Below are 26,052 nucleotides of genomic sequence, written 5' to 3'. Positions count from 1 at the left end.
GGAGCCCCTCCCTCAGTCATTGACATAAATTTTAGTGAACAAAAGAGCTTATGGAAACGAAGAGGCAAAATGCAGATTTGCTGGCCTTTCTGCAGTGGCGCGGGGACACAGGGGGAAGGGAATGTGACTTTGCCTTTTCTTTGACTTCTTAGTGATTCCTTGTTACCTATGTACCTGGAGACTCTAATAGCAGACACATTTTCATAAGTACAATAGCACGCTTCATACTGGCAAGGCTGTCATGCATCCTCGGAGCTCTCTGCTGTATTGTCATTAGAGAGTTGCCATAGAGGTTTCATTAAAAAATAAGGTGTAGACGACACGTTCATTTTCAAACAATTGAAAAATACTAGAAAAAGACCCCCTAATATAATATAACATAAAATATGTATAATATAATATAAACAAAAGTTTTGAGGACCCCTCCCAGACCCTTGCTTATTCTATTATTTCTAATCTCAGGAAAAATAATTTTCAAAATTAAAAGTAAATTCTCAGTCATACCATGTCATTGTTTGAATAACTAATTTAAGGACTCAATGTGTGTGGGCCTGTTTCTGTTTTGTAAATAAGTTCATCTGTATCTTTTTAAAAATTTTCTTTCTTTCTTTCTTCCTTCCTTTCTTCCTTTCTTCCTTCCTTCCTTTCTTCCTTCCTTCCTTTCTTCCTTTCTTCCTTCCTTCCTTCCTTCCTTCCTTCCTTCCTTCCTTCTTTCCTTCCTTCCTTCCTTCCTTCCTTCCCTTCTTTCTTTCTTTCTTTCTTTCTTTCTCTTTCTTTCTTTCTTTCTTTCTTTCTTTCTTTCTTTCTTTCTTTCTTTCTTTCTTTTTCTTTCTTTCTTTCTTTCTTTCTTTCTTTCTTTTTCTTTCTTTCTTTCTTTCTTTCTTTCTTTCTTTCTTTCTTTCTTTCTTTCTTTCTTTCTTTCTTTCTTTCTTTCTTTCTTTCTTTCTCTCCTTCTTTCTTTCTTTCTTTTCTTATTAGTTATCCATTTTATACATATCAGTGTACACATGTCAATCCCAATCTCCCAGTTCATCCCACCACCACCACCCCTCGCCGCTTTCCCCCCTTGGTGTCCATACGTTTGTTCCCTACATCTGTGTCTCAATTTCTGCCCTGCAAACCGGTTCCTCTGTACCATTTTTCTAGGTTCCACATATATGTGTTAATATAAGATATTTGTTTTTCTCTTTCTGACTTACTTCACTCTGTATGACAGTCTCTAGATCCATACATGTCTCTATAAATGACCCAATTTTGTTCCCTTTTATGGCTGAGTAATATTCCATTGTATGTATGTACTACATCTTCTTTATCCATTCGTCTGTCGGTGGACGTTTAGATTGCTTCCATGACCTGGCTATTGTAAATGGTGTTGCAGTGAACACTAGGGTGCATGTGTCTTTTTGAATTATGGTTGTCTCTGGGTATATGCCCAATAGTGGGATTGCTGGGTCATATGGTAATTCTATTCTTAGTTCTTTAAGGAACCTCTGTACTGTTCTCCATAGTGGCTGCACCAATTTACATTCCTACCAATGGTGTAGGAGCGTTTCTTTGTCTCCACACCCTCTCTAACACTTATTTGTAGACTTTTTGATGATGGCCATTCTGACTTACAGTTACCAAAGGGGAAAGGGGGTGGGGATAAATTCGGAGTTTGGGAATAACATATACACACTGCTATATATAAAACAGGTAAACAACAAGGACCTACTATATAGCACAGGGAACCCTACTCAGTATTTTGTAATAACCTATAATGAAAAAGAATCTGAAAAAAAATGTATGTATAACTGAATCACTTGGTTGTACACTTGAAACTAACATAGCATTGTAAATCAACTCCACTTCAATTAAAAAAAAAAAGAAATTTGAAGACTCAAATGTGTTGATTTTTTAAACAATACTAAGGTAGAACTCTTCTTTATTCTTGCTGTTTGTGTTATCCACCCAAACCCCAAAAGAGGTAAAATTAAAATATTTTCATTTATCAGATATTTTAAAAATTAATTAATTAAATGAGTGGTAAGAACACTTAGCATGAGCTCTATCTTCTTAACAAGTGAACAAATATCTAAGTTGACAATACAGTATTGTTGACTATAGCTACCATCTTGTACAGAAGATGTCTAGAACTTATTCATCCTGCATTACTAAAGTTGCAGACTGTTTCAACAGTAACTCCCCAAATCCCCCTCCCTGTCCCCTGCAAACCACCATCATACCCTCTGCCTCTATAAATGCCTTGTATCTGTGGAATTACACCATATTTGCCCTGTGACTGGCTTATTTCACTCAAGACTGCTTCCGGCCTCATCCATGTCACATAAGTACATATGGCAGGATTTCTTCTTTTTTTAAAGCTGAATAATATTCCATTGTATATATACACCACATTTTCTTTATCCATTTCTCAACTGATAGACAATTAGATTGTTTCCAAATCTTGGCTGTTGTGAATAATATCAGATACTTTTGTGTGAGCCAACAGTCACTAAAAGAAATACTAAAGGGATATTTTGCACAGAAGAATAAGAATTGTATATGGAAGCCTGAATGAAACACAAGAAGGAATAAAAGTAAAGGAAAGGGTAAATATTAGGGAATAATTATGACTGAATATCATCTATTAACAAGTAAATACTAATGTTGTGTGGGGCTGGATTAAAATATATGGCAAATTAGCACAAGTTTGAGAGGAAGAGTAATTGTAGTTAAAGTGTTATAGAGTCTGTTATGGACTAAATTGTGTCCCCCTCAAAATTCATATGTTGAAGTCCTAAACCCCAATGTAACTATTTGGAAATAGGGCCTTTAAGGAGATAAACTTAAATGAGGTCATAAGTGTGGAGCCCTAATTTGATAGGACAGGTATCCCTGTAAAAAGAGGAAAGGACACCAGGGCTTTCTGTCTCTCCACGTACACACAGAGGAAAGGCCATGTGAGGATGCAGAGGAAAAAGGTGAGAAACCTCATCAGAGGTGCCAACCCCGCTGGTGCCTTGGCCTTGGACATCCCATCTCCAGAACTGTGGGAAAACCCATTTCTGTTGTTTAAGCCACCCAGTCTGTGGTCTTGTGTTATGGCAGCCTGAGCAGAGGAATCCAAAGCATGAGCATTGTCTGGGAATGGATAAGAGTACTAAGTTAAAATAGACTCAGTATGTTAATCATGCAAATTATAATATCCAGGCTAACAACTAAAAAAATAAAATAAAATAAAGACATGTAATGATAACATGTTAGTAGAGGGGAAAATTTAATACTAAAACGTGATTCCTCTCATAGAAGATAATCAAGTTGAAAAATGGATCAAAGAGTAGATGGGACAATTTGAAAGATACTTAGATAATGTATGTAAAATCTATAAATATTTACATTAAAGATAAATAATTTGAATATATCAATTAAAGACGATGCTTACCATACTGGATTGAAAGTAAAAAATGCATACTTAATCCATAAGGGCATAGAAAAGTTAAAAGTAAAGTCATAGAACAAGATGTGCTATGCAAATATCATCTAAGCAGCGGTTGATCCAGATTATAAACATTTTAGGCTTTGTGGGACAAATATGGTCTCTGTCACATATGAGTCTTTTGCTATTGTTGTTGTCGTATCCCTTTAAGAATTTAAAGATCAGTGTTTGCTCACAGACTGTAAAGCAGGCTGTGTGCTAGGCTTCACCCTTAGGTCATGCTTTGCTGATTCTCAGTCTACAGGAAAATTAGTGTAACTAAGCTCATACAAAGTGTTACAGACTCAAAGACATAAGTGTTACAGAATATAAAGGGCAACATTTTATAATAATAAAAGGTCAGTTTTACAGGAAGACAGAGCAGTAATAAGATGATATGTAACTATTGACATTGCCTCAAAATATGAAATGCAAAATGTGACTGAAATAAAAGGAGAAATTTTAAAAAATCGATATCATAGGTAGATCATCTTAGTAACTGTTAGAACAAAAGGCAAAAAAATCAATAGAGATATAGGAGACAGAATGACTAACATACTTGATCTAATTTCCCCCTGTCCCCAGCCTCTGGCCACTATCATGCTACCTTCTGCTTCTAAGATTTTGGCTATTTTAGATACCTCGTATTAGTGGGAAAATGCAGAAAGAAATGATTGCCAAGAGTAATGTTGTGAAGCATTTCTCCTATGTTTTTCTTCTAAGGAGTTTTGGTTCTTACATTTAAGTCTTTAGTTCATTTTGAGTTGATTTTTTTGTGTGTGGTTTAGGAGAAGGGTCCAGCTTTATTCTTTTGCATGTTGATACCCAGTAGTCCCAGAACTGTTTGTTGAAGAGATTATTCTTTATTGTATAGTTGGCACCCTGTTGAAGATTATCTAACTGTATATGTGTCTGTTTATTTCTGGGCTCTCTACTCTCTTTTATACAAGTACTATACTGTTTTGATTACTATAGGTATACAATATATTTCAAAGTTAGAAAGTGTAAGGCCTCCAGCTTTGTTCATCTTTCAAAAGGTTATTTTGGCTACTCAGGGTTATTTAGTAGTTCATATGAATCTTAGGGTTTATTTTTCTATTTCTGCAAAAAATGCTGTTGGGATTTTGATTGGAATTACTTTGAAGTTAAGATCACTTTAAGTGATGTGGACACTTTGACAAAATTAAGTCTTCCAATCTATGAACACAAGATGTCTTTCCATTTAGTCATGCTTTATTTCTTTCTGTAATGTTTTATAGTTTTCAGTGTATAAGTCTTTCTCCTTCATTAAGTCTATTCCTAAATATTTTATTCTTTTTGATGCTATTGTAAATGGGATTGTTGGTGACAGAAATGCCACTAAATTTTCTTTGTTGATTTTGTGTCCTGCAACTTTGCTGAATCAGTTTATTAGGTTTAACAGTTTTTAAAAAAATTTTTTAAAAAATATTTATTTATTTATTTATTTGGCTGTGCTGAGTCTTAGCTGTGGCGCGCTGGGTCTTAGTTGTGGCATGCAGGATCTTTGTTGCCACCTTCAGGGTCTTCGTTGTGGTGTGCAGGATCTTTTTAGTTGCTGCATGCAGGATCTTTTTTTTTTTTCTTTTTAGTGTGGCACACGGTATCTTCATCGTCACATGCAGGCTCTTAGTTGTGGCATGTGGGATCTAGTTCCCTGGCCAGGGATCAAACCTAGGCCCCCTGCATTGGGAGCGCAAAGTCTTAACCACTGGACCACCAGGGAAGTCTCTAGTTCTAACTTTTTTTTTTTTTAATGAAATCTTTAGGGTTTTCTACATAAAACATTTATGTCATCAGCAAAGAGAGATAATTTTACTTCTTCCTTTTCAATATGGAGGACTTTTATTTCTTTTTCTTGTCAAATTGCTCTGTCTAGGACTTCCAGTACTATGTTGTCTTATTCCTGATCTTAGAGGAAAAGCTTTCAGTTTTTCACCATTAAGTACAATGGCAGTTGTGAGCTTTAATTTTTAAAATTTTTACTGGGGTATAGTTATTATACAATGTTGTGTTAGTTTCTACTGTACAGCCAAGTGAAGTAGAGTACCCTGTGCTATACAGCAGGTTCTTATTAGTTATCTATTTTATACATATTAGTGTATATATGTCAATCTCAATCTCCCAGTTCATCCCACCACCCCCTTTCCCCACTTGGTGTCCATACGTTTGTTCTCTACTTCTGTGTCTCTATTTCTGCCTGGCAAACTGGTTCATCTGTACCATTTTTCTAGATTCCACATATATGCGTTAATATATATTTGTTTTTCTCTTTCTGGCTTACTTCACTCTGTATGACAGTCTTTATGTCCATCCATGTCTCTACAAATGACCCAATTTTGTTCCTTTTTATGGCTGAGTAATATCCTATTGTATATATGTACCACATCTTCTTTATTTATTCCTCTCTCAGTGGGCATTTAGGTTGCTTCCATGACCTGGCTATTGTGAATAGTGCTGCAATGAACATTGGGGTGCATGTGTCTTTTTGAATTATGGTTTTCTTTGGGTATATGCCCAGTAGTGGGATTGCTGGGTCATATGGTAATTTTATGTTTAGTTTTTTAAGAAACCTCCATACTGTTCTCCACAGTGGCTGTATCAGTATCTATACCCACCAGCAGTGCAAGAGAGTTCCCTTTTCTCTACATCCTCTCCAGCATTTATTGTCTATAGATTTTTTTGATGATGGCCATTCTGACTGGTGTGAGGTGATACCTCATTGTAGTTTTCATTTGCATTTCTCTAATAATTAGTGATGTTGAGAAGCTTTTCATGTGCCTCTTGGTCATCTGTATGTCTTCTTTTCAGAAATGTCTATTTAGGTCTTCCACCCATTTTTTGATTGGGTTGTTTGCTTTTTTGATATAGAGCTGCATTAGCTGTTTGTATATTTTGGAGATTAATCCTTTGTCCATTGATTTGTTTGCAAATATTTTCTGCCATTCTGAGGGTTGTCTTTTCATCTTGTTTATGGTTTCCTTTGCTGTGCAAAAGCTTTTAAGTTTCATTAGGTCCCATTTGTTTGTTTTTGTTTTTATTACCATTACTCTAGGAGGTGGGTCAAAAAAGATCTTGCTGTGATTTATGTCAAAGAGTGTTCTTCCTATGTTTTCTTCTAAGAGTTTTATAGTGTCCTGTCTTACATTTGGGTCTTTAATCCACTGTGTGGGTGTGTGTGTGTGTGTGTGTGTGTGTGTGTGTGTGTGTGTGGTGTTAAGGATTGTTCTAATTTCATTCTTTTACATGTAGCTGTCCAGTTTTCCCAGCACCACTTATTGAAGAAGCTGTCTTTTCTCCATTGTATATTCCTGCCTCCTTTGTCATAGGTTAGTTGACCATAGCTGAGTGGGTTTATCTCTGGGCTTTTATTAGAGAGGTAATTTCCTTCTATTTCTAGTTTGTTAAATGTTTTTATCATGAAAGGTGTTGAATTTTGTCAAATGCTTTTTCTGTTCTATTGAGATGATCATGTGATTTTTATCCTTTTTTCTGGTAATGTGGTGCATCACATTGATTTTCAGATATTGAACAATTTTTTTTATCCCCACAATAAATCCCCATTGGTCTTGGTGTCTGATATTTCTAATGTGCTGTTGAATTCATATTGCTATTATTTTGTTGAGGATTTTTGCATCTATATTCATCAGTAATACTTCCCTGTAGTTTTATTTTTTTTTCTTGTAGTGCCCTTCACTTGCTTTGATATTAGGGTAAGTGTGGCCTTATAAAGTGAGTTTGGAAATGATCTCCTCCTCAATATTTTGGAAGAGTTTTAGAAGGATTGGCATTAAATCTTTAAATGTTTAGTAGAATTCTCCAGTGAATCCAACTAGTCTGGGGCTTTTTTGTTTTTGTTTTTGGGAGGTTTTTGATAACTGATTCAATCACCATGCTAGTTATAGGTCTATTCATATTTTCTCTTTCGTCATGATTCAGTCTTGGTAGGTTGCATATTTTTAGGAATTTATATTTCTTCTAGGTGAAACATTTTGTGACATGCAATCTTTTTTTATTTCTGTGGTGTAAGTTATTGTCTCTTCTTTCATTTCTCATCTTGTTTGAGTCTTTTCTCTCTTTTCCTTAGTCTAGCTAAAAGTTTGACAATCTTGTGATGTTTTCAAAAAACTAACTCAATTTTGATTTTTTTTATTCTTGATTTTATTTACTTCTGCTCTAATATTTATTATATTCTTTATTCTGCTTTTTCCTTATTTGTTCTTCTTTAAAACTAGGTTGTTCTCTTTTTTTGCGATAATTCTTTTTTTTTTTTATAAATTTATTTATTTTTATTTTTAGCTGCACTGGATATTCGTTGCTGCGCACGGGCTTTCTCTAGTTGCGTTGAGCGGGGGCTACTGTTCGTTGTGGTGCACAGGCTTCTCATTGAGGTGGCTTCTCTTGTTGTGGAGCACCGGCTCTAGGCACGCAGGCTTCAGTAGTTGCAGCACGCAGGCTCAGTAGTTGTGACTCACGGGCTCTAGAGTGCAGGCTCAGTAGTTGTGTCGCACAGGCTTAGTTGCTCTGCGGCATGTGGGATCTTCCCAGACCAGGGCTTGAACCCGTGTCCCCTGCACTGGCAGGTGGATTCTTAAACACTGCGCCACCAGGGAAGCCTGAGATAATTCTTTTTTAATGTACATGTTCATCAGTATAAACTTCCCTCTTAATATTATTTTGCTGTATCCCATAAATTTTGGTATTTTATTTTTTCTTTTTTGGTTGTCTCAACTTATTTTCCAATTTACTGGATGATTTATTCTTTGATCCATTTGTTGTTCAAGAGTTGTGTTTAATTTCCACCATTTGTTAATTTTCCAGTTTTCCTGTTTCTGTTGATTTCTACTTTTCTTCCACTGTGGTCAGAAAAGATACTTTGTATGATTTAAACATTCTTAAATTTGTTAAGACTTGTTTTGTGACTGACGTGTGATCTATCCTGGAGATACTTCTGTGCATGCTTGAGAAGAAAGCATCTTCTGCTGCTGTTGGGGATGTTCTGTATATATCTATTAAATGCGTATGATCTATAGTGTCATTCAAGTTCCTGTTCCCTTATTGATCATCTTTCTGGATTTTTTATCCACTATTGAAAGTGAAGTATTGAAATTTCCTTCTCTTACTGTTTTACAGTCTATTTCTCCTTTCGGTTATGTCAATGTTTGCTTCATATATTGGGACCTTGATGTTGGCTGAATATATATTTATAAAAGATAGCTCTTCCTGCTGAATTTGCCATTTTATAATTATATAATTACCATCTTTATCTCTTGTGACAGTTTTTGGCTTAACATCTGTTTTGTCTGATATGATTATGGTCATCCATACTTTCTGTTGGTTACCACGTAGCATTTTCATGGAATATCTTTTTCCATCTTTTCACTTTCAGCCTATGTTTGCTCTTCAATCTAAAGTGCATTTCTTGTAGACAACATATGTTTGTATCTCATTGCTGTTGTTTCTAATCCACTCAACCATGCTATGTCTTTTGATTGGGGAGTTTAACCATTTACATTTAGAATAGTTTTTGATAATGAAGGACTTAACTATTGCCGTTTTGTCTCCTGAGCTGTACTGGCTTCTCTCTGCTATATTGTGGGTCCTCTGGAGGAGGACCCACCCCTGCACCCAGAGTGTGTCGGGTCCCATTAGCACTCCAGGGAAGACAGAGAAGACAGGGAAGACAGGGAAGACAGGGAAGACAGGGAAGACAGAAACCAGTCCCTTGGACAGCGCCCCTCAAAATGTTGGACATATGTTTCAGCTTTCTCTTTTTCTCCCCAGAAAGAAGCTGGGGGCTGGGAGTTTTCTCTCAATTATGTCACACTGAGCTGGGGGGTGGGGCTACAGCAGGTGAGTGAATCTTCCTAGCAGCTTTGCTGTGGCTGGTTTTGCACTTACCTGGGGGTACAGGAGTCTCTTAACTAGTTCTTGGATCTCTCATGAAGGGAATAGGTCTGTGTTGTTTTTGAGCCAGTGTCTCCTGGCAGAAGGAAGTTCTAGGAGTTCCTCTTCTACTGTCTTGCTGACTTCATCTCAATTTTATCCATTTTTTTAACCTAAAATGTTAGTGTGCTATGATTCATGAAGGCCTGCAGAAGATGTGAGATTCTTCTTGAACCAGAAACAGTGGGTTTTGTTACTCACATAACAGCAAGCTGCACACACATCAGTGTATTTTGTGCCAGGTCCCTAAGCTACAATTCATACAGGATGACAGGAAAGCCAGGTAATATCTGCACATGCCGTGAGTTGTGTTACAGGAGAAGAGAAAGGGCTTAGAAACTTGAGCTTTTTACACTGGATAGTAAACATGCCTGCCTGCTGTTCCAGAGAGAGACAGTCTTCCCAGTGTGCAGGAAAACCTGCCTTTTGTTCTGGAGGGAGATACTATCTCATCTTCCAAAGTTGATCTCTGCACAGACATTCTTCAAAGTACAGTCCAGACTAAGGAGAGTCAGGACTTCTGCCCCGAGGACTTGCAGAAGCACAGAGAATTGTCTCCCACTGGTGTTAGCTGAAAGAGAACATATGCTGTACCACAAAGCAAATCATCACAAAATTCAAAATTTTGAAAATATTCATAGCATATTCTCTGGCCCCAGAAGAATTAACCTCAAAATCAACTGCAAAAGTAAAAGTAGATAATCTGTAAAAATGGTTGAAAATAAAAATGTACTTTTCTAAATTATACCTTGGTCAAAGGTGAATCACAATAGCAGTCAGGAAATATATGATTTTCATTTAGTTAAAAATATTAAAACTTGTGGTATGCAGCTAAACAAAAGCTGAGAAGAAAACCACAGAATTAAACCATACATTAATAAAGAAGTAATTCTAGAAAACAATTATCCAAGCAGCCTTCTCAAGGTCCAACAGAAACCATAGCAAGTTAAAGCTAAAAATCCTAAGAGAAAAGAAATATAAAAGAGCAGAAACCAATAAAACCCCTAGTGAAACAAATAGAAAAAAACCAACAAATCAAAATTTGATTATTTGGAAAGAGTTATAAAATTGATGAACACTCTAGCAATACAAGTCATAAAAAACAAAGGGCAGGAAACAAACATACAATGCTAGTATAAGGAACAAAAATATATTATTATAGATTCATAGACTGGAAAAGGTAATAAGCAAGTGTCATTAAGTTGAAGTGGGCAAATCTTGAAATACACAACTTTCAAAAATTGACACAAAACATAAAATCTCAATGCTCCTGTATTTTTAAAGAAACTGAATCCATGGTTAAAACTACTTATGTAACACAAAACTATACAATAACAAAAGAGCAAACTACTGTTTTGTATAACGTGGATGAATCTCACAGAGAGAATAGCAAGGAAAAAAGCTAAATACTTAACAGTACAAAGTGTGTGACATCATTCATATAAACTTCAAAAACAGGCAGAACTAATCTGTGGTGACAGAGGTAAATATGGCAGTTACTTTGGGTATGAGACAATGATTCCATGGTGGCATAAGAGGTACTCTGGGGCACTGGCGATGTTCTTCCTCTTGATCTGGTGGTGGGTATGTGTGTGATGACCTTGTAAAAATCCATCAAACTATACATTTAAGACTTGCATTCTTTGTATATATGCTTATTTCAGTAAGCATTAAAGTTAAAACAACAACTATAAAAATTGTAACGAGAAAATGCACTCATTTCTTGAAGTTGATATCTGAGGTTGCCAAATCATTGTTCTGCCCTCCTCTCTCTGGACTTTTTACATGAACGTTGCATTAGTCTTTTGGGGAAGATTGTAAAGAGGATAATCGTTATTAAACTCTCTGTGCGGGGTTGGATTATGTCAGTAAAGAATGAAAAACCAAGTTTATTTTTAGCATTTAGGCCATCTAAATTCACCAGCTGACTTCAAGGAAGAAAAAAAATCCAGGGTTTATGAGGAGTCTCAGTGGGGAGTGTTTATATTAGATACTTCGCACTGCAGGATGCTGTGAGTTGGAAAACATAGGCAGATCCATTTAACAGATTCTGCACTGTGGAAACTGAACCACATTAGGCTTTTGGACAGCTTTATGTGTGAATGTGAGAACATACCTATAAAAAATGTTATCGTTTTATCCCATATAACTTCATGAGAATTTCTCTACAGGCTAGGGATTTGTGATTAAAATAGAGATAGGCTGGCTCCGCATTTTTGGAATTCTCTAATAAAATTCCTTGAGAATCATTATTTTAGGGAATAATACTGCTTTGGGGGAATGAGCGCAGCGTGTCTGGCCTGTCCTGAGACAAGGAAAGGGAACACCTTTCCCTGCCCTAATGATATCTACCCTAATGATCTGGTCCCTCTGTACAGTTGAGGAACTTGCATTTACATGTGTGTCAAGTTTGCAAACGTTGTTACATGTGACCAGCTGCTTCTGACGAACCTTCCAGCCACCCATCTGACTTTCTAAATAATGCATTGTTTTGAAAAGACTCATTCATAGCGGCCAACTATTGGTTACTGCAGAGGTGTATTTTTTAAAAAAAAATAGAATCTACTCGTAAATCCTGGAGTTAAAATTTAACCAATGATCTCTTTAGAGATTAGTGGAATTTGGGTTGGATACCTTGTTTCTAGAAGCTTATCCCGATATTTCTGACCTTATTGGCTGCGTGGAATGTTTAGGAACACTGATTCTTAAATTGATATTTGTAGGTCTCTAGAGAATCAGAGCAAATCCCTAAAAGGTTGCAAACACCAGAGCTATGGAAACTTCAAGCACACTTTGGTGGCGGTCAGATCCATTAACCGAACCTCCTCGCATTACGTTTATTTTTTTCCTTTGGCTAACATGTATCCAACCATTCTTCCTAATGCATATTTTCAAGAGTCAGACATATATTTCTCTCATTTTTTTTTTTACATATCACTGCCTTCTCCAAAATCGTCAGTCAGGAAATCAAGGTAGGGGTGTTTGTGTGTGTGTGTGTGTGTGTGTGTGTGTGTGTGTATACATATGCATGCTTATATTTCTTCTAAGTTGTGCTCTATATTTGGGTTGAGGAGAAAAGGAGGGTGCAAGCAAGAAGAAGATTAAAAAGTAATTGGAAAAGTTGCTGGAGATTGTGGTATAAAAAACTGAAGAACTATTTTTCCAGAATACTCATTCTTAGTAAATATATGTTGTGAAAATTCAAAATTTCAGAGCTTATGCAAATGAATAAAACCTTTGATTACTATTTCCGGATCAAACATCACATTCACAGGGAAGTGTGTCAATGGAAATTCAGTGTGTGTTGGGATAGTCACATTTTCTTTCACACTTAAATAATTCCACAGAAAATGAATTGTATTCATATTACTAATGAAATAAAACAAAAATACAAGTCAGGCATTTAATTAAAAACGATTTTAAAATGAAGTAATTGCTAGAGGGTATTCTCTGAGGATCAGGCTTCCAAGATATTTGCTTTGATGAGAGAAGGTAGCGTTTCCAGTGGAAAGTTGTTTAAATTTTATTCCTCAGAAACACGAGGCCTTTCAGTAGGAGACAAAGTAAGAGGTAAGTAATTAAACAAAAAAGAAGAAAAACAGAATAGATCCATGCATTTTTTTTTCTTCTAAAAATGTAAATTGTATAGTTCTCAACATTTCTGTAGGTTCAACTGAAACATATATCCATTTTCAAAATAATACTCAGACTCTGTGACTTGTTTGTGTTCAGAATCTAATGGAGTAACTTCTATTACCTAAGGAATCCTCCTCCTCCCTCCAAAAAAGATATTTTAAAAAGTGTCGGGGCTTCCCTGGTGGCGCAGTTGTTGAGAATCTGCCTGCCAATGCGGGGGACACGGGTTCGAGCCCTGGTCTGGGAAGATCCCACATGCCGCGGAGCAACTAAGCCCGTGAGCCACAACTACTGAGCCTGTGCGTCCGGAGCTTGTGCTCCGCAACAAGAGAGACTGCGACAGTGAGAGGCCCGCGCATGGCGATGAAGAGTGGCCCCCACTCACCGCAACTAGAGAAAGCCGCCGCAACTAGAGAAAGCCCTTGCGCAGAAACCCAACTCACACAGAAGACCCAACACAGCCAAAAATAAATAAATAAAGAAATAAGTAAAAAAAAAAAAAAAAAAAAAGTGTCAGTCTTTCTCAAGTTTGTTATTTATTCCACAACAAGGCTGTGAACCAATTAAAAGTTTAAAGAGCTATCGAATCTGCAATATCTAAAACACCTGAGATTTAACCTGCAGAAAGTAATTTTTTAGAAAGAAAATAATTGGAAAAATGTTCCATATGCTACTGCCTGTATTTTATTGGTTTAACATGTAGACTTTCATAGACTTTTTGGAACACAGGGGGTAATTTTTTCTTTTTTGAAAGCAGAAGGGCTTTGTTTGCCAGGTGAATATCTCAGAGCTCTCACAACTCTGATAGAAAACAGCTTTAGTTTGGGAAAGGAGAAATATGTGTGAAAAGTCATGATAAAATCAGAGTGAGGCTTTCTGTGACAACATTGACCTATACATAACATTAGACATGACTGTGCAACCTGTTGTCAACAATTGATTCTGCAATTGTCACCTCAGCAAGTTTTAAGGAGGGTTGATGGCATATGGGGAGGCTTCTGATTTTGAAAAATATATGCTGCTGAGTAACTCTGACCAGTGAGTTTTTAGTTAAATGCATGCAGTTTACAAGGAAAAATAGTACAATTTTAATAATTCTTAAACTGAGAAACTCAGAAAACCAAATCTTATTTTATAGGCTCCCCCGACCACCCTACAATCAGCCCCACCAACTACTCCTAGTCACCCTTACTCCTGTTTTCTTTCTTTTTCATTGTGTTATTCACCTTCTAAATCTCCATAGTTTTGTTCATATATCACGTTCATTGTATATTTTTGGTTTCCCCCCACCAGGAAGGGCGGGGATCTTTGTCTGTTGTGTATACTGATGTATCACAGGCTTGGAATGATGTCTGGCACATAGTGATACTCAATAAATATTTGTTGAAATCAAGGCAATTTTTGTATTTGTGTTGGGAGAAATAAAAATAATAGACAGCATGTATTGAGCCATTCCTATGTGCCAGGTACCTGCTACGTTCTTTCTTTGGTTCCATTTTTTCATTTAATCCCCACAAATAACCTCATGAAGTAGGGGTTGCACTTGGGACTAGCACTGCCCCATTTTAGAGATGAGAGACTGAGGCTCCAGTGGTCACCTCTAGGGCAAATGGCTAGTGAATGGCCAACGAGAAGCGGAATTAGGGATTGAGGTGACATCTGCTCAACCCCAGAGATTCTGTCTGTCATGTGAGGTGTCCTTCTTTAGGTAATAGTTCATTCTTTCCAGTGCTTGAACTTAAACAGATAAATGTGAAGTCTAACTGGTCTTAAAAGACCTCCAAATTATAATGAATAATTCTAGCAGTCATTAACAAATTTATCTATGGAAACTGGCATTCCATAGGAATAGAAATGTATTGACCCTTATTTGCTAGTTTTCAGAATATGGAATGCTGGACACTCTACCTGGTGACACACAAAGAGCCAGAAAGTGGTCACTGACCGTTCTGGCTTGGCCAGGATTGACCCTTCCAGAGACTGAGGTCAAGAGAAACGCAGGATTGTGATGGCGACCATGTGAAGCCACATCAGGGTCCTGTCCCCAGGGTAAAATGTGAGTCTGCTGGTGTGGATGACATCAAATTCTCCCCAGTTATAGGCTGAGTGGTCTTTCTAAAACTTCATGGTTATGGTGGTTAGTTAGCAAAGAGCCAAAAATGAAAGACCCAGACCTGCTTGGCCTCTAAGGAAAGCTCTGAGGGCCAGTACTTGCTAATTTGATGTATGTGCAGAGTAGCTCTTAGGGTAAGCAAAGGTGAGTGAAAAGAATTATTAATTTTAATTTTGATTCACCCATTGAATGAAGTTGACTCTAGATTTTGTCAATCTTTATATTTATATGTATGAAATATATATTTATATATGAATATATACATATATTCATATATTTTTATATATGAAAAGTGGGGCAAATCTGTCAATAACTTATTAATTTGTTGAGTGTCAAGATTATAAACCAGGTAAGTGAGGCATCACTATCAATTATACAAGAGAAAATCCAACTAGGATCATGAATCACCTGGTTTTAGATCTTGATTGTGAGTAACTTAAAAATATTTACTTGCAATTTTGATGTACACTCAAGTTTTTATTTTAGGAATCCAACTTATTTAATGGAGGATAATATGTCTATTACACGACATATTAAAAAAATGATCAATGCAGAATGGCAAAACTACTACATGTATGATACTAAGGCGTGATTTGCTTCCATAAATTGTATAATATATGTATATATATATATATATATATATATGAATAATCTGACCTTTTTGGATGAAAAGCTACTTATACATTTGTAATATTAATAGCAATATAACAACGATTCTTCACAGGAATATTTTTGGATATACTGTGGAGTTATGATGAATGACTAATATCTCTCATCAGATGAAGAGGGACCTTTTAAAATCCTTAGTAACATGGGTAGTACTTAAGACAGAATTGGCTTCTGCCTATGGAAAGGATGCATAACATTTATTCTGAAGAAAGGCAATGATTTACCTTAGATTGCATCTTGATTATTTCGTTCCATAGTGTTTGAATAAGTTCTAACAATGAAAGAATACTCAGGTGGACTTTATTTGCTGTGGTCTGGTCTATCAGGACCGAGTACTGCCACACGAGTCATATATTACCTTTCACTTCTGGATTTTTCTTTCTATGTACGTGTGTGTGCTCTGAAACAGACAAATCTCTAGTTGATTTTTAAGTCATTTAAAATCTTTTAATGTTTGATTTTTCATTTATAATGATTGATCGTTAAAACACCAAATGTTTTCTATAACAATATCAATTTCATTTATGTTTAGATTTGCTTTTCTAAGTGTAAAAGATAAAGGTTTTTAGCAAGGGCCCAGGAAATGACCTAAAATCCTTAGAATGTCCAGGGAATTTACTACTCATGAATGTTAAATAATGGTCAGAATCCATGGTCTGAAGGGTGCAAACTGTATGTAATGACCCTTTCTGTGACCCTCTTCTTTGTTTCTCAGACACGTATAACTCTCTGGCTCAAACACAGCCAAGATTGTTCCAGAAGTTTTGGGACATTCTTAGAATATGCAGTGAGATGCCTGTAAAGTGCTACCTTGTCCCACATCCACTGAAGCAAGTGAAGAACTTTAATACATTGGTGGTGGATTTAGGGCAGTAAAACAGTGAGGGCATGGGACTCAGTCAGACTTGGGTTTACATTCTAACTTGGCCACTTAGTAGCAAAGTGACTGCAAGCAAGAAGCCCACCCTCTCCAAGCCTTGGTTTCCTTGTGTGTGAGAATAAGGATTTCAGCACTTACTCTTTTTGTGTTGTAAAGATTAATGAAATGATGTATTCGTGCATTCATTCAGTACTATTTATTGAGAGCCTACCTTGTGTCAGTTGATGTTCTTCCTAGTTTCCTGTGATGGATGTAGTGTTGAACTTTAAGCTTAGGGTATTAAAGTACTTATTAGAGAAAATAGTATATCATGAGTGTCCAGTCAATGTCACCCATGGTGACAGATGAATAGTTTTGTCACATCTGAGAGCCCAATGCAGTTATAAGATAGCTTCTCTCAGAACGCAAACAAATGTGTAAAGGTTACAGGGTAAAGGAAAATTTAATCTCAGTAGATACGAAAGAGAACCACAACCACTTAGGTTATACCATATTGTTAATTGTTAGCAGTGGGGGAAATCCTAGGAAGAGTAAAAACTGTAAATTAGTTAGATGTAAGTTCTTGATATATTTGAATGAACCCTCTTCTGCTCTCTCCCCCTACCCCCTCCGTCCTCCACAGGCATGCTGACAGGGAATTCTGCTATTTGTTTGGTTTATTTCATGGCTATTGTGATAGCCTGTGATTAGTTGGAATAATAATTTTGAAAAAAATATGATGAACAGATTTACTTATAGGGCCTATTACAGTCAAATTATAACCAGCTGGTATTTCAAAATCTGACCAGTTTGATACATTGGCAGCAGGAGTGGAGTAAAATTTATATGAATACTGGAGCCATGGCTAAAGATTTAGAGTGTCACCCTCACTAAAAAAGAGATGTCAAATGATATGAAAACCTACAGAGAAATTTCAAGGAAAGCGTGAGACATAGAAGTTTTGGAAGAAAGGCTCACAGATGCTCACTTTGGCCATTTTCCATAAAACAATATAAAAAGAAGCCACAAACCTGAAGTATGAGTTGGAGGGAGACTTCGGTGTTGGAAACCAGCCCCAGAAGAAAAGACAGTGCATGACTTGTTACTTGGGAAAAGAGACATATTTTAAGAAACAGGAAGAGAAGAAAGAATTCCAAGACAAGACAGTGAATGAATGAAATATTGAACTAAATTCTTTGGTTTGTATATCTCCCCTTAGCTCTGGTGTTTGAACTAATAGGGACATATAGCAGGTGAAGGGATGAAAGCGGCATCAGGCAGAGGGTCGATCTGCAATATAATTATGGTGCTTTGAGGTTTTGCTTACTTTTATATTTTACTAGCCTTTCACATACTCATGCCTGTGTGCAGATTAGCATGTGGGAGAAGCAAGGAATTCTGATGCTTAGAGAGACCCCAACGGTGACCACTTTCCAAGTTCTCAATTAATGGTGGAGAAGAGGAGGACAATGGCATGAGTTGACCTGGCCAAGGTCACTGTGTGGAAAATGGCCGAGCAGGAGGGCAGCTTTCTTGACGTGTTACTCTTGTGTTCTGTCTGTAAAACTGGTTTACTTTTTCTTATTAACCAGAGGTTCAACTACTGGAAAGCATAACCATTTCGTAATTTATCTGTTCTTAGTAAAACATACATTTCATCAAGAATTTCAAGTGAATTAACACAGAATTGCACATACTATTATTTTTTAAATGTTTAGCCATATCTATTTGTTAATTATTTCATTCAAAATTTCGTGTGTACCTCTCATCATTTGATTTGCTTGGCCCTTAGGTTTTATGGGTTTTTAAAATCAGCTTTTTAAAAAATCTGTTCTAACATCTCAATTTCATGTTTTTTCTTTCTTCATCTGTACCACTTTAGTCTACTTTTGTTTTCTTTCTTACTTTGACTGTCAATTTCATTTGTTACTTATTTTCATCCTTCTGTTAATATTAAGAAAGCATTTAAAGGTATACAGTTGCCACTGACTACAACTTTTGTCACACCCCATATGTTTAATAAGCACATTTGCATTGTTACTTTCTAAATAACCTACATTTGAAGTTTTGGTAGCTTCTTTGACTCAATTACACTACGTTAATAGTAGGAAGTGCAGGCTGTACAAGTTGTGCTATAAAAAAATGTCTTGATATGTTCTTTATGGACTAACATTTACTCAGATGCTTATATTTATACAGGTATTTTCAAAAGTTATTACAAAATTTGTATCTTAATTATTTATCCTTTTATTAATAATTATTAATTTATCCTTTTATTGGTAATTATGTTGTACCACATCATGTTATTCTATTTTTACTTTTTATTTTTTTAAATTTTATTTTATTTATTCATTTTTTATATAGCAGGTTCTTATTAGTTATCTATTTTCTACGTATTAGTGTATACATGTCAATCCCAATCTCCCAATTTACCCCACTCCCCACCCCTTGGTGTCTATATGTTTGTTCTCTACTTCTGTGTCTCTATTTCTACTTTGCAAATGGGTTATTCTATTTTTAAAGTTAACTAAATCATATTTCAAAATAAAGTAACTTACTTGGATTTACCTACTGCATTTTATCTTGCCACTCTACTTATTACAGTTTCTGAACTGTTGTCCTCTCCTGCCTTCTTTTTATAGTATTTGTATAAAAAGAATTAACCACTATTTTATTTTTAAATTTTAGTGTCCTTTTGAATTCTGCAATCAGCACAGCTGGACATTGCTGCCTAGCCATGGTTTGTTTGCTTTATCTTACTCAATTATTTAAATGTTACAAATTTTGTTGGTATATTTTTCTCCAAACATTTAGACTCTCTATAATACTAATTTTCCAATCACACATTTGTTTTGGACCCCCTTTAACCCAGAAAGCAAGACATTTCTGCCCTCCAAACCTCCCACCTACCATCTCTGGTCTTTATTTCCCTTTGTAATTCTAAGATGTTCCAGTATTTTTGAATGTCTAGGCTAAGACCTGGTTAGCCCTGGCTCAAATCTCAAACGCATTTTGTTTAGCACCCTCCAGTGCTTTTTTTCAATAGTTGGATTGTCTTTGTATATTAAAAAATTGCAATGTTGCATATAGATATCTGGCGTCCCTTGAAATGTGTTGACCTGCCTGTATTGCGGGGTAATGGTGTGAGTGGTTCTAGCAGCGTCTGCTGCCTTTGGCTGGCAGACACGTCCCCAGCTCAGCATGGCTTCCCCCACTCTCTGTCCATCAAGACGGGGCCTCTTTCCTTATCTGCCTTCTATCCCAGGCCCCATGGTCACGTGAAATTGTGATCATCGATCTAGAGATTTCTACCTAGATTATTATTAAAATATTATTTATGTCATATATCTTCTTTTTAGAAAAAGTTTAAATATTTCAAATTTGAACATATGCCATTGAAACATATTTAATATTTACTGTCAGTCTTTTTATGTGATGACACATCTGTTTAAAAATTATGTTTGATCATCTCTAGATGTTAAGATACTGTGTTTTTAATTAAGATACAGTTTTCTTTAATTAAGATACTGTTTTCTATTATTTTTTTCAAACTATACATGTTAGCGTTATGTCTTCTGAGTTTTTTCATATTTGCAACTATTCTTTTTCTTGTGGTCTGCACCCATAGAGGACAACTAGACAGGAAATGCAGTTTGGGGGATAACTTTTTTTGCCTCAGACTCTAGAAATTTACTTTTATTTTTCTTCCATTTACCATTTGGAAGAAATAAGGGCTAACCTGACTTTTAGTAAATAAAAAAAAATGTTCAAGTGCTTTTAGTATTTTTTTATCATTCTAACACCATTTTTCTAAACATACTTTAACTCTCCATAATTCTTATGCTCGAAGATGACTAAGCTTTTCTGATCTATACGTTGGCCATTTATTAGCATAGGAACATTTTATTTCACTACATCTTTCCTTATTGCTTCTGCTTTAGGTATTGTGCTTTCTTCCACAGTAACTTCTATTAATTTCTGGTTGTCATTTTCTGTCTTTCAGTTATGAATTTTTACTTACTGCTTTCCTTTCCTTGGGCCATTTTTCCTCTGTGTTATTCAGAGATGTATCTAGCTTACTCTTCACATTAGGATTTTATTTTTATTCTTTGTCAATGTTACCATTTATTACCTTCAATATGCACTTTTTTAATGCTACTGTGATCTTTTCTCGTCTAACCCATGTCACTTTTAAAATATATTTTAGGAGCTTTCAATGATAAACGATTTCTTTCTTTTTTTTTTTTAATTTTTATTTATTTATTTATTTATTTTTTGGCTGTGTTGGGTCTTCGTTTCTGTGCGAGGGCTTTCTCTAGTTGCGGCGAGCGGGGGCCACTCTTCATCGCGGTGCGCGGGCCTCTCACTATCGCGGCCTCTCTCGTTGCGGAGCACAGGCTCCAGACGCGCGGGCTCAGTAGTTGTGGCTCACAGGCCCAGTTGCTCCGCGGCACGTGGGATCCTCCCAGACCAGGGCTCGAACCCGTGTCCCCTGCATTAGCAGGCAGAGTCTCAAAAATATGGAACGCTTCCCGAATTTGCTCGTCATCCTTGCGCAGGGGCCATGCTAGTCTTCTCTGTGTCGTTCCAATTTTAGTACGTGTGCTGCCGAAGCGAGCACTCATGGCACTTTTAATAGGTCGAGGATCTTTCAAAATACACGATCTTTTTAAAACAAAAGGATTTAAAAATTTTTTTACACCTGTTTCTCGTGGGCCTTAAGTTCATCTTTTTTGTGTTTTCCTGAGAATGCCATATTTTCCTAGAAATTTTCCTGGCTTCTCAGCTGCTTAGCCTTCAGAAAGTGGTTCTCTTTTTCTTGCCCTGCAGTGATTTGCAAGTGTTTTCTCACTCTTACTTGACTGAGCAGAGATCTCTCTAGAACTCGTGTTTTCCACGGACAAGCTTTGTCGACTGCCTGTGCCCTCGTTTCACTGATGTCACATGCATTTTTTTCCAGTGCTGTCCTGTGTCATTGTGCACAGCTCCTAGCCCAGGTCTCAGGGCACTAAAATCTATCTTTCATAGAGCCATTAGGTTGCAAAGCAATGGAATATATAAAAATTATAATCGCCAGACTTTTGGATTTATTAAGCCTTTTCCTGCTGTTTACAACCCTTAACTGAGGGGTTATGTTTTCCAAAGTGACATCAAACACCCAATCCCTTTTCCTCCAAAGCATTTTACTCTCTCCTTGCCTAGATGTTTCCTTTAAGCTTTAATTTCTAAAAGAATGAAGAAGGTATTAATGAGTGTGTGTGCGTATGTGTGTGTTGGGGTATTGGGGTGGAGGGTAGGATTAAGTTTAATTAGAGCACGAAGGGAACTCTGAACTAAGCAAACTGTGACATCTATTCAATAGGAGGGCAACTGCTTTGTTTTCTTGTTGGTATGTATCTTGTGTAACTGATCCAGTGAGCAGGGCTGTGAACGTAGCTAAAGGGTCTTCCCTCCTTCCTTTAGGTAGGTGTGTGTTTAGTTCCATCCAGTCTGCCTCGGGGTGCCTGGAATCTCTTTCATTCTGGGTTTCATACGTTTTGGAGTTGTCATAGGCAATGTGCTGGGAAGTTGGGAGAAGCTGCTTTGGGGATAACTAGCCCGTTTTTTGATTTTTGTTTGTTTTTTGATTTGAAAGTCTCCTTAAGTGACACTTTGAAATAGCTAGATGACCTCGTTTATCATTGCACACACTACTAGGAGGGCTGAAAGGAAGGAGGCAGTGACCTTGGGCAGAAGTAGGCAGAGTGATAATAGCGACGATGTTGATTTTACAGCAAGCTAATTAATTATGAATGCAGTGGAAAACATAAAGTACATGGAAAAATAGTTGTAGGCATCTAAATGGATTTTAAGACCAATCTGTCATTAAGAAAAGGTTAAATTATATTAAAATTTCTTTTGAATGTGGTGATGTATATAACACTTTGCTTATAAAAAGGAAAACATTTCAAAAATTCTTCATACGTGAAGAGGCTCAATTTTATTATCTAAAATATTCACTTAAATAGACTAACCAGTTCCTCGATATTTTTCACTGAATTAGATATTGTCGTGCACACATGCATTCTCTACATATCTATACACATATTTGCCTTAGACTATTTGTTCTTGCCCTTTAGTTTTGGAGGAAATATGACTGAAAATTAAGATCCATAAATATACTTAAAAACATGACACCATCACCTCATGATAAAATGTGAGAACAAATAAAACACTCTTTACTTAGCATCCCCTCCACCATCTGAAGAGCACATGCACACTTTCCTTTTCAGGAATTCCAGACAGCCTGAAGACTTTGCTCAAAAAGATGAAGTTCCCTTAAAGCTAAATGAAGAGGTCCCGCAACTGCTGTGGTTTCCAACCACCCACTTTTAAGCCTCATTTTTCGAGGCTGTGTCCCAGTGACTCTTTAAAAGTTATGATCTGCCTCACTTCAACTTGCTTTACAATAGCTGCCAGGGTTTCTTGCTTTCATCTGCACTCTGCACATGGTCAAATATTTTTATGGACAATCCAGAGCTGAACGCTGCCATGGCATTCTTTCACCTGGGCTCTTTGACAACTATGCAGAGAATGGATTACTAAAGAACCACACAGCCTGGGGAAGTTTTGCAGAGTGTTGAACCTATGTGACACCAAGATCCAGGTCTAATGCAAAGCTGCTCAAGGGATTGTGTCTGAAGCCCTATGTGGTGTGAGAAGGTTTTCCATTAAATACAATGGAAACCCATTTTTGCATATGCAAGCCTCGTGTGTGTGTGTGTGTGTGTGTGTGTGTGTGTGTGTTTGTGTGTGTGTGTGTGTGCACAGACAATGAAAAACAGAGAGGGAGAAAGAAAGGAAGAAAGAGAGAGGTGGAGGGTGAGGGGTGGTTACAGAAAAGTTGGCAGAGAAGGTGACTGTCCAGAGGATTGGGGATGTTTTAACACTACTCTGACATTTCAAAAAATTAATTTTTTAAAATATAAACATATAGTTTATCAGCGTATAGAATTTGAAGAGTACTGAAAAGTTTTAGCTTTCTATTATATTAATTCAAATTACAAATGTAATAATCTAATTTTTTAAATGTTTTTACTGCTTTATCTTATAATGAATTCCTAATACTACTTACTATGTCATGGTAGTATATCATCCCCAGAATCTTTCTATGATTCTCCAGGTGCAAACTAATTTTTTTTTTTATTGAAGTATAGTTGACATATAACATTATATTAGTTTCTGGCCTGCAACATAGTGACTTGATATTTATATACATTATGAATTGATAACCATAGGTCTAGTAACCATCTGTCACGATACAAAGTTATTGAGATATTGACTATATTTCCTAGCTGTACATCACATCCCTGTGATTATTTTATTACTGGAAGTTTGTACTTCTTAATCCCCTTCACCTAGTTCTCCCAACCCACCACGCCCCTCCCCTCTGGTAACAACCACTTTGTTCTTTGTATCTATGAGTCTGATTATGTTTTGTTTTATTTATTTGTTTGTTTTGTTTTTTAGATTCCACATATAAATGAAATCATATGGTATTTACCTTTCTCTACCTGAATTATTTCACTAAACATTAATACCCTCTACGTCCATCCATATTGTTGCAAATGGCAAGATTTCATTCTTTTTTATGGCTGAGTAGTATTCCTACAAATATGTATACATATATACATGAACCATATCTTCCTTATTCATTCATCTATTAATGGGCATGTAGGCTGCTTCTATATTTTGGCTATTGTAAATAATGTTGCAATGAACATAAGGGTGCATGTATCTTTTCAAATCAGTGTTTTCATTTTCTTTGGATAAATACCCAGAGTGGGATTGGTGGATTGTGTGTTAGTTCTATTTTTAATTTTTTTGAGGAATCTCCATATTGTATTCCATAGTGGCTGTAACAATTTACATTCCCATCAATAGTGCACAAATGTACCCTTTTCTCCACATCCTCACCAGCATTTGTTGTTTGTGTTCTTTTTGATGATGCCCATTCTGACAGGTGTGAGGTGGTCTCTCATTGTGGTTTGGATTTGCATTTCCCTGATGATTAGTGATGTTGAGCATTTTTTCATGGGTCTGTTGGCCATCCATATGTCTTCCTTGGAAAAATGTCTATTCTGGTTATTTGTCCATTTTAAATTGGATTGTTTGGTGTTTTAAATTTTTTTTTGGTATTGAGTTATGTAAGTTTTTAAAATATATTTTGGATATTAGCTCCTTATTGGACGTATCATTTGCAGATACGTTCTCCCATTTAGTAAGTTACCTTTTTGTTTTGTTGATGGTTTCTTTCGCTGTGCAAAAGCTTTTTTTGTTGTCCCATATTTTAAATTTGGCTTTTGTTGCCATTGCCTGAAGAGACAGAGACACTAAAATACTTTTAGGACTGATGCCAAACCATACTGCCTATGTTTTCTTCCAGGACTTTTATGCTTTTAGGTCTTATATTTAAGTCTTCAATGTATTCTGAGTTTATTTTTGTATATGGTGCAAGAAAGTGGTCTCCTTTCATTCTTTTGTATGTAGGTGTCCAGTTTTCCCAACACCATTTATTGAAGAGACTTTTTTTTTCACCATTATATATTCTTGACTCTTTTGTGGTAAATTAATTGACCACATAAGTATGGGTTTATATCTGAACTCTACAGTGTCCTGTCCCAATGATCTATGTGTCTGTTTTTGTGCCAGTACCATACTGTTTTGATTACTATTTCTATGTAGTGTAATTTGAAATCAGGGAGCATGTTACCTCCAGCTTTGTTCAGGGCAAGAGCAGCTGTAGACTTTTCAGCTACCATAGCACCTTCCAACTCAAGCTCAACACACATGCTCAATGAGAAAATTTATTGACAACAGTATTTTTTTTAATCTAAGATTCTAAATAGTGAAATGTCAGATTTCATGGTCTTTTAGGAAAAAAAAACTGGACAAGATACTACCTGATACTACCTGATGTCATATGTCTGCAAGCTATGATTCCTTGTCAAGAAATCATAAATATATAGTATAGACTATGTTAGGTTCAAAGAGACCTTGAGGGTAATTTTGTATGAGGTAATTCCGAGATTCTGTCTCATTTTAACAAGTTAAGATGATCTTTCATCAGGGGTATCAGAGTTGAGGTTGAAGAATTATATTTTGAGAAAAAATCTATTCTTTCCATTTCTTTTCCTTTTTACCTGATTATTTCAACAATAATGTGATTTTACATTTACTGAGAATGGTTTTGTTTATAACAATGCTTCAGAAACGAACTGGAGACAAACTTCTCAGTAAATTTGTCTGTATGGATTACAATTTGTATTAGAAGTACATGCATATTTTGGTTTTCTGACCTTCGATTCACCTCTC

At 36.2% G+C, this 26,052-nt stretch overlaps 2 long non-coding RNA genes across 2 annotated transcripts in view; one reads left to right on the top strand and one right to left on the bottom strand.

Moving 5' to 3' along the window:
- The window catches only part of LOC309660851, a 67,918-nt gene extending 54,585 nt beyond the window's left edge, over positions 1-13,333 (bottom strand). The window contains exons 1-2 of the long non-coding RNA XR_014263679.1: positions 9,161-13,333; positions 1,579-9,129 (exon numbers count right to left, since the gene is read on the bottom strand). This is a non-coding gene — a long non-coding RNA (uncharacterized lncRNA). The remainder of the gene's footprint in view (positions 1-1,578; positions 9,130-9,160) is intronic.
- LOC309660834 overlaps positions 1-25,699 on the top strand; it is a 71,254-nt gene extending 45,555 nt beyond the window's left edge. The window contains exons 3-4 of the long non-coding RNA XR_014263662.1: positions 19,387-20,871; positions 21,313-25,699. This is a non-coding gene — a long non-coding RNA (uncharacterized lncRNA). The remainder of the gene's footprint in view (positions 1-19,386; positions 20,872-21,312) is intronic.
- Positions 25,700-26,052: the final 353 nt, after the last annotated feature.

This window comes from Balaenoptera physalus (genome assembly GCF_965194825.1).
Source record: "Balaenoptera physalus genome assembly, chromosome: 5".
Lineage (NCBI taxonomy): Eukaryota > Metazoa > Chordata > Mammalia > Artiodactyla > Balaenopteridae > Balaenoptera > Balaenoptera physalus.
The sequence above is the reverse complement of the archived record's forward strand: the minus strand, read 5'-3'. Positions and strand labels throughout refer to the sequence as shown.